This window comes from Cyanistes caeruleus, chromosome 6 (assembly GCF_971803275.1).
Source record: "Cyanistes caeruleus chromosome 6, bCyaCae1.hap1.1, whole genome shotgun sequence".
NCBI lineage: Eukaryota > Metazoa > Chordata > Aves > Passeriformes > Paridae > Cyanistes > Cyanistes caeruleus.
Window position 1 is genome coordinate 16,945,165 of NC_141706.1, and position 9,307 is coordinate 16,954,471.

A 9,307-nucleotide genomic window follows, 5' to 3' on the forward strand; every position below is an offset into this window, starting at 1 on the left:
ACAAATCCCTGATAATTCGTCAGTTCTCTACAGAATCTCTCCAAATTCCAGAAGAGTCCCTCAAAGTTCCACAAACATCCCACAAAATCTCCCAATATCCAACAAAATTCCAGGAAAAATCCCACAAAATTCCCTAAATCTTCTCACAACACGACGAAATTCTAGAAAAATATCCCACCAAATCTCCACAAATTCTTACAGAATACATGAAAAATCCCTGATAATTCGTCAGTTCTCTACAGAATCTCACCAAATTCCAGAAGAGTCCCTCAAAGTTCCACAAACATCCCACAAAATCTCCCAATATCCAATAAAATTCCAGAAAAAATCCCACAAAATTCCCTAAATCTCCTCAAAACTAGGCCAAAATCCACAAAAATCCCGCCGAATCTCCACAAATTCCCACAGAATACATGAAAAATCCCTGATAATTCGTCAGTTCTCTACAGAATCTCAACAAATTCCAGAAGAGTCCCTCAAAGTTCCACAAACATCCCACAAAATCTCCCCAGTATCCAATAAAATTCCAGGAAAAATCTTCGGAATTTGGTGGGGCTTTTCAGGAATTTTGTGGTATTTTGAAAAGATTTAAGGAATTGTGTGGTGTTTTTTCTTGAATTTTGTGGGAAACTGTGCTGATTTTATGGGGAGTTGCAGGAATTTGGTCGAGTTTTCAGAAGATTTAGGGATTTTTGTGGGATTTTTGTGGGATGTTCTGGGAATTGGTGGAGATTTTGTGGGACATTCCTGTGAATTGGTAGGGTTTTGAAATGATTTAGGGAGTTTTGTGGGACTTCTCTGGAATTTTGTGTGTTTTTTCTGGAATTGTGTGGGATTCTGAGGAGACTTGAAGAATTTTGAGGAATTTATTTTAGATTTTGTGGGAATTTGTGGAGATTCTGTGGGATTTTTCTGGGATTTGGTGGGCCTTTTCACGAACTTTGTGTGGTTTTGAGGAGACTTGAAGAATTTTGAGGAATTTTTCTTAGATTTTGTGGAAACTTGTGAAGGTTTTGTGTGATTTTTGTGTGATTTTGTGGGATATTGAGGCGATTTAGGGATCTTGAGGGATTTTTCATGTATTTTGTGGGAATTTGTGGTGATTTGGTGAGATATTTTTCTAGAATTTGGTCGTGTTTATGGGAAGATTTATCTATCTATCTATCTATCTATCTATCTATCTCTCTATCTATCTATCTATCTATCTATCTATCTCCCTATCTATATATCTCCCTATCTATCACCCTATATGCATTTCTTTATTATAGATTTGTATATTTTAATTTCTATATTATTCATTTAAATGCCAAGCTTTTAAATAAATAGGGGAACCGAGTGAGAGGAGTGGCAGCATGGTACGAGTCGTCGCGAGTGCCAGAAGCCCGAAAAAGCGGCCGCGTCAAGGACCCCGGCAGAGTGCGGCGTCGTCACCGCTGCCTGTCGGCGCCCGACCGCCTCGCGCTCGGCCCCGGTGCCGCCGAGCGCACAGCCCGTGTCCGCACGGCTGGAGCAGTCGCGGAAAATTGCGACGGGGCGGCGTCGACGCCGGGGTGTTTGTCAGGCAGTCGAATTCACGCACCCACTGCCCGGGGTCCTTCCATTTTCCCGCCTTTTTGGCCGCCATCCTTGGAAGGACAAGCCGGCCACGACCTGGCAGCCATCTTCGGCGTGGCGTGACGTAACTTCCGCCCTTCCTCGCCGCCATCTTTGCTGTGGCTGAAGCCACTTCCGGCAGAGCGGCCATCTTTGTTATGGCACAATTAAGGCCCCCGCTGCTCTCAGCGCGTCTGTCTAACTTACATGCCTGAACGAAAAACCTGCCGACGCTGACCGACTCCGAGCATTCCGCCCGATTTTCCGCCGCCTTTCCCGGGGCGAGGACGATGGCGGCGAGACTCAGCGGCTCCGTAGCTGGGTGGCGGCCGCGCCTGCGGCGGCAGGCATTGGAGTTAACGCCTCTGCCGCGGTCCTCCCGGCCGGCTCCGGCGGGGGGCGGGGGGGAGGCCCGACGCGGCTCGGTTCGGTTCGACTCTTTCCGGCCCGCTTCGGCTCGGCTCTTTCTGGCCCGCTTCGGCTCGGCTCGCCCCTGCTCGGCCCCGCTCGGCCAGGCCCCGCCCGGCTCGGAGCACAGCTGCAGTACCGCTCTGTGCCCACAATGCGGCAGCACTGCCGCAGAGCTCAGCCCGGGGTGGGCGGGGGGAGCCCCTGCAAGTGCAGAGAAGCGAGGCAAGAAACCACGTGTACAACCCCCTTCCATATGCTGCTACCTGTTTCCAGGCGACGACAAAGACCCATGAAGCAAATGCTTTTTCTTGGCCCATTTTGCTAAGCAAAGCTCTTCTGCAGCTCTTTAGTGCTTGCCCAACTCCAATGCGCGTGCTGCTGCTTCGATCGGATAAGAAGCACAGCCTTCTGACAGCAGCTTTCAGGTTGCTTCGTGCTCTTGCAAAGCCTGCTGGGGCACTGGGGCTCTCCATTGCAGGCAGTCTGGAGCTGCCATGCAAAGCCATCTCTCAAGGAGTCCCCAGGTCTCAGGTGCAACCTCAAGAAAATGACACAGCAACGTGTAGAAAACGTGAACTTTATTCACTTGACTACTTCTAAAATCTACAATCCAACGTTACTAGAAGACTATGGGGTAAGAATCTTAAGGCTAAGAAACTTCAATGCTTCAACTGTTTAGAACTGAACACTAAGGGAAAGGTCAACTTCTTGGGGGAAACGTGGTGGGGAATCGAACAACAACAGGGGTGTGGCTAACTTGTAAGGTGGGGAACGTCGCAGTGCCTGGGCTGGGCACTGGTCACCCGTTCCCCGTAAGGTTCTGTAGCTGGAGCGCGACGCTGGAGGTCAGAGCTGTGGGGAGGTGCGGAGTCTCCTGTCACTGCCCTCTTTTGCCGCCATCTTGGTGGTTGGTTGAGGGCTGTCGCGAAGGAGCAGCCGCATCAGGTCGCGGTTGTCCATCAGCAGCTGCATCAGCTCCGTGGGACAGCCCTGTCTTCGATGGCGGCGGGGCCCCGCACGGCCCGAAGGGCTCTGGAGATTCCGCTGCAAGGCAAAGCACAGGGATCCCCATGGAAGAGGCAGAGGGGCAGAGCGGGGCCGGCACCTGTGGGGCTGCCTTTGGCCTGGGAGACAGAGACTCGGGCCCAGTTGGGCTGGGCTGGCCCGGGGAAGAGGCTGCAGCAGGCAGAGCTCTGCCGCCTCTGCTTGGTGCTGTCCATGGAGCTCAGCCCCTGGGCCGCATTCCCCAGCCAGGAGCTCAGGCCCCTTCTGCCGCAGGGCATTGGCCAAAGGGTGCCCAAGAGGCCCTCAAGGTCTGCCCCATCCCGCCTGCCTGACCCCCCACCCCCCTCCTCACCTCTCGCCAGCGTCTCTGAATTCTTTTTCCGAGCGACCATCCCATGGCCATTCCTATGATGAGCAGGTCGATGAGCAGGAATGTCCTGGCCGCCCACCGGATGCGCTCAGGGTCCGACTCGTCCAGATGACAATCCTCCAGAAGCAGAGGAGAGGCATCCGTGCTGCGCTCAGGTTTGCTCACAGGGTCGAGGGGATGAGCCAAGAGCAGCAGCACGTAAAGCTGCAGCAGCGCGGAGGAGCCGTGAGCAGCCATAGTGCTCTGCCAGCAGCACCGAGGCTCTGGGCGTCTCTCTGCGAGCAGCTGTGCCTGGGCACTGGGGCGCAGCAACAGCTGGGGACAGTTGCCAGCCAGCGTGCCGTCCCCAGAGGCTGTGATGTCACAGAAGCACAGAACGCCCTGGCTGCAGAGAGCCCTGAGAGAATGTTGAGTCCAAGCTGGGAGCCATGGCGGCAAGCATGGCCAGCAGAGCGGAGCCCGAGCGCTGCGGCCTGGCTTGCCTTGCACCCGTGCCACAATGATGACTCCAGCAGCCCCTGTCAGGGCATTGCAGTATCTGATGGCCCACGCTGGGCACAAGTTCTTCCCAATGGCCAGCGTAAACCTCCCTTGGCCCAGCTTCCAAGCCTTGTTGGCATCTGCTCTCTCTTGTCCTTGCCCACCTGGCTGGCGCTGCCGTGTTGCTCGCTGGCCTGTCTGTGGGAGAAGAGGCTGTGCCAATGAGTGCTGCTCAACTTGGAGGCCATTCAAAGGAGGATTTGATTGTGCCTGCTGTGGGAAGAAGGAATATGCGTGCACATGGCCACTTCCCATAGGTTTTACCCCAGATTTTCATGAGCAGCTGTCCTAGTGAAAGTCAAGTCTGTTTTAGTGAGTATTTGAGGGCTTCCAGAGCACAGTGCCATCTCAGGGGAATTCTGCTGGTTGAGTTCTACTGAGGCTTTGAGATGAGTTGCAAATCCTGAAAATGTTCTCCTTGCCCAGGTAGTAATTTCACAGTTTAGACTGTGGGGATATTGATTGCTCAGTGTTGAGGACCTCATGTAACTTTCAGCCCCAGAAACTTTCAACCTCCAGTGATTTTCCTTGAGACAAAACCATTTGAAATCTTTTTTTCTGTGGACAGGAATTGCTTCGGTGTTACTTCACATCATCCATTAAAAATTTGATGCCTGGAACAAATCCCGAGTGCTGTGTGATTTCCTTGGTCGTGTTCTTTGGAATGGCTTCCCCCTCATTTTGTGAAGCTGGCCCCAGAAAGGTCATAGATGGGTGAGAAGTTCTGAAAGGCCAAGTGGTGCAGATCTTTGCCTCCTGTTTCGAGGTCTGCGGTGAGCTGTGAGTCCAAGAGCTGATCTGACGTGATGGTGAAAACACAATTGAACCTTTTTGCAGCAGGGTGGATGGATAGAAGCAAAGCACAGCACGGCTGGCAGCAGCAAATGAATTAAAATGCATCCCTGGAATATGTTTCTTGGATTGTTCTTCTAGTATTGTGGTAGTAATTCTGATGTCTGAGTAGTGAACAAGCAACAAGTAGTGAACACGTGATTTGTAGTCAGTTTTCTATTTCTTATGTAGTGGAGAGTATGGATGCTAGCTTTGGAGCAGGCTGCAGAGAGCTGCAGAAACTGCAGGCCCCATGGCCTATCAGTCCTGCCCGAGAAGCTAGCCTGGGAATTCATAGGAGGATTTCAAAACAATCCTCAGAGACAGAAAACAACTGCCAGGTGCTGTTTGTCTGTCCTCTTGTTTTCCTTGCAGGAGAAAGTCAGGGGGGTGGTGAGCCCCGCTGACCAATGATGGTGATGTAGCACTTTACTAAGCAATAAGAGTTTCCTTTCTGTACTTTCCACGTATCTGTCTATTAGACAAGCCTAGAGTAATAAAGTAGAGAAGATTCTCCTGTTGTGACTCCCTTGAGAGTCCGTGTCGTTCTTTCCCACCGTTCCCAATCAGAACGACAGAGGAGATTTTTAAGAATTGTGTTTTTCTCTCCTGGTTGAGGAATGTGTTCTTCACGGGCTGAATCTTCATATCACTTTGTTTTTGTAGAAGAGCAGTTTCAGCAGCAGATGATTCTCCTTGCCCTCCTTTTCATTTTTCTTGTCTGTATTATTGCCTGGCAGGTTAACCTTTTCAAATTGCGTGCTGCAAAACGTTGCTACTAAGGATAGTTGGTGTCCAAACAGGTTCTTTTCTCGCTTGGATTTCAACTATTGCAGGATGAAAGGTTTCTAATGAAGCTACAGAATTGCATATCACTGGGACCTTGACTTCTTCCCTGCTTGGATCTAGATAAAGAGATTCTTGCCAATTGAACTGCTGACATATTATGTAGAGATCAGGAGTGGCCACCACAAGTGGTACTGAATTCTTGGAAATGTGGTGATTTTTGTTAGAAATGATTTTAGCTTCGACAGTGCAAGCTTATCATATCCATCTGCATTTGTGTTCTATTAATCATGGGGTTTTGTATTAAGCATGGGCTTCAGTTTGCTGTCTTTTTGTCACTTCTTCAAATACCAGTTTTCTACACCTGCTGGCTTGTTCCTTCTGACTTCAAATGGTATCTCTTGGGCACATAACTTCATCTTATTGTGAACAGCGCAAAGAACATGTTTTGGTCTGCCTTGATTTGATGGAGTGATTGCTGTGGAAGGACTGGGAGGTTTTGTGGTTTAAGGTGAAAGAAGTTCAGCAGCCTTGGCAAGTAAGTGTGCCAGTTTACAAGGTGAATCTACAGAAACCCCCGTGCTTCAGCTGCAATGTACAATCTCTGAGGCTGCTGCTTTTTTTTTTCGGGGTGCCTTTGTTCTGTTGGTTTGGGAACCCATATTCTACACAGCATCATTTGTCAGAACTCCATTTCACTTGTACAGTCCCTCTGTTTTCCCACTTCTGAATGATGGTTTTCTCTGTGCCTTTAACATGGGGAATTCTGGGTGATAAAAATAATACATATTCCATAATGTTTTACGTTTCCTCTTGGAGTTTTTTCTAGTTTTCAAATAATTACCTTTTGTTTCTAGCTGGGGGCAAAATGCATTTGCAGTTTCAGTGGTTTTTTTCCCAATTTCTAATCTTACTTGGGCACTAGATAAGGGAGAAAAATGCCCTAGTTTCATGGAAAAGATTCTGTGTTATTCCATGCCTTGAAATGAATTAAAATACGGTTCTATTGCTCTCTGTTTCATTTCTTCACTTCATTTGGTAGAGTTTAGAAATCTCTTGCCATGAACTAGGTAGTGCAGAGTGCCTGCCTTGCTGTGTTGAACTCCTGGGTGAGCATGCCAGGCTTAGTTTAGAGATTTGCTTTTAAACATCCCTTATTCCTTGTGAAATCTATCATTTGGTTTGTTTGTAGTTGTGTTAGAAGATAAAGAGGAGGGGGATCACCCTGGAAAATTTGTCATCTGAACTGAATTTGTACCCTTTAGGCCATCAGTGACTGCTCCTTAGCTTTCTCAAGGCATGAAGGACACTGGGAGTTCCTCCCAGACTCTTCTTTTGGGACAGCAGTCCTTTCTCTTTGGCTCCATGAGATGCTCTGCACAGGAGTGCTTGAGCTCTGAAGGGCAGGGGCATTCCATGAGGGTGAATAATAAAGAACTCCTGTAGCCTGAACTGTTTCCAACTTAACCCAGCAGAAGGAATTGTTTCCCAATTCTGAGTCTAATGGTGCTGCTGACAAATTGTGCAGTTTCAGAGCAGCAGTGCAAGATGTGCAAGGGGCTTGTGTGGAGGGAGAGCAGCAGCTTGTAACACTGGACCTTTGTCCCGTGGGCAGCTGTGCGGTTTTAAGCGGGAATGTTCCGGAGGGGTGTGGAATTGAAGAAATGTTTGGAAGATTTGTAGGTTTGTTGCTGTAGATGTGAAGGGTGGGGACAAGTCTTGTCCAGTGACAGAGCAATGATTAGGTAAGGTACTGGGAGAGCATCTGAGGATGGTGTTGCTGTTGCATGTGATTTTTCTGGAGGCCATCTGATGCACACAAGATTTGTTATGACTACCAGGATTGCAACTAAACAGAATGCAGTCGTTTTTCTTGTAATTTAGTGCAGCATCTTTTGATCCGTGATGAGCTGAAGGCTCAGTGCACAAGGCTGAAAGGAAATGGCACGCTCTCAAGAGATTTTGGTCTTTGCGGCTTCATGAAGGTGGATAGGACATAATTCCTTCGCTCATTGGAGCTGCAGAGTTTAGTTTGATCTCCTCTGTTTCTAAGCAGTGCTAAAAGGTGTTCCTTCCCTCAATTTTGATGGCAGCAGAGAGTCAGCTAATGAATGTGGATCTAGGTAAGGTTTGTGGAACAAAATCAAACACAATTGTCTGAAAAGCTGTTAGACATGCCTACAGTCAGTGTCAACAGAGAAGGAAGAGGTTAAAATTCCATCTTAATTTTAGAGCTCTTCCTCTCTTCTGCCTGCTTTTCCCATAGTGCATATGGAACCAGCATAGTTCATTTGATCCCTACCCCTGAGTGCAGCAGCTCACCTGCTTTCTGCTGCCCGCCTTTGCTTTCTTGTCAGATGGAAACACTGAAATAGAAAAGGTGATGTGACTTAATTGACTTCATTCAAATGCCTTGGCAATTGAATTTCTGTCTCTTGGCTGGATACTCAGCATCTCTAAGTGCAGAATCCTCCCTGGCACTGTATATCCTCGCCTTGTCCCTGCCACCACCACTCAAATATTTTCCTTTCATTGTAAAGTGAGTGAGATTTTACTTGGCTGGAATTCTGCAGTGCTGGGAATGAAGGCTTTTTCCTTCCTCATTTTTTTATAATGAATTTCTTTTTTATTCTATTCACACCTTCTGAGTGAGCCTTTCATAAGGGCTTCTGTATTTCACAGAGGCTACACCTATTTGGGCCTGAAGACTTTGATACAATTGTAATCACTTGGAAATGGAACCTGTTTGATTTGTATGGAAGGCAGCCATTCTCCCTGTTCCAAACTTCCTAAAATAGTTTATCCACGTTGAAAAAAAAAATACCTCTTGGAGATAGTCGAGACAGTGCATGATGGTGATTCCAGGGATGGAGAAGAAGGACCATCACCTTCCTCACACCGTCAAACTTGAGACTAATAGTCAGGTCTGCAGTTCTAATTTTAATCCACAGTAATCTACAGACAATCCTTTATTATCTAAAAAAGCTGATACCGTTCAAGTTGGAAGCAAGCTGAAGTTGGAAGAGTTAGGTTTCTTCAAAGCTCTTGTTTCCAGCAGGATTGGAGAGCCTTTACCTTTTGTAACAGGAAGGTTTTAAATTTGTAATGCTGACCTTGCAACTGGAACTTGGTGGCTCCATTGTTGCACTTGGAGCAGCCAGATGACCTCAAAGGAGAAGTGCATTGTTCTAACTTGTGTGGAAGCAGTGGCTTCAAATACCATCAGGAAGTGCTGGACTGGCAGGACATTGGATGGATGCTCTTAGGCCACAGAGCTGGAAATATCAGTTGTAGCCACATGGTAAGTCCATTTATGTAATTCCAAATCTGTTCCTCACACGATCTGTGCTCCTCTATTCCGTATCAGCTTGGTGAGGAGGTAGATGAGACTGTTGGGGGAAAGAAACACTTAAATTTAAAGCAGAGTAACTGTTCCATTATAAATGCTGAAGATAAACCTGTGAGGCTACCAAAGAAATCTTTCTTTGGCTTCCAGTTAATAACTTCAAATGGATAACAAATCTATGCTGTATAATCTGCTTTGAATGGATTTCCTTTGGAACGTGTGCTTCTTCCTGAATGACAGAACTGCAATATTTTCACACTTGCAGTTTCACCCTCAAATGGCCACAGGAAATGCAGCAGCTTCTGTTTTCTGTTGCTTCTGTTTGTTAATGCTTCAAGGTGTTGCTCTGTATTTGTCCCCAGCTGTCATGACCTTAGAAAGAGAATGTTCTAAAGATAGGAGTAAAAAAGCCAGAGAGCTCCTCC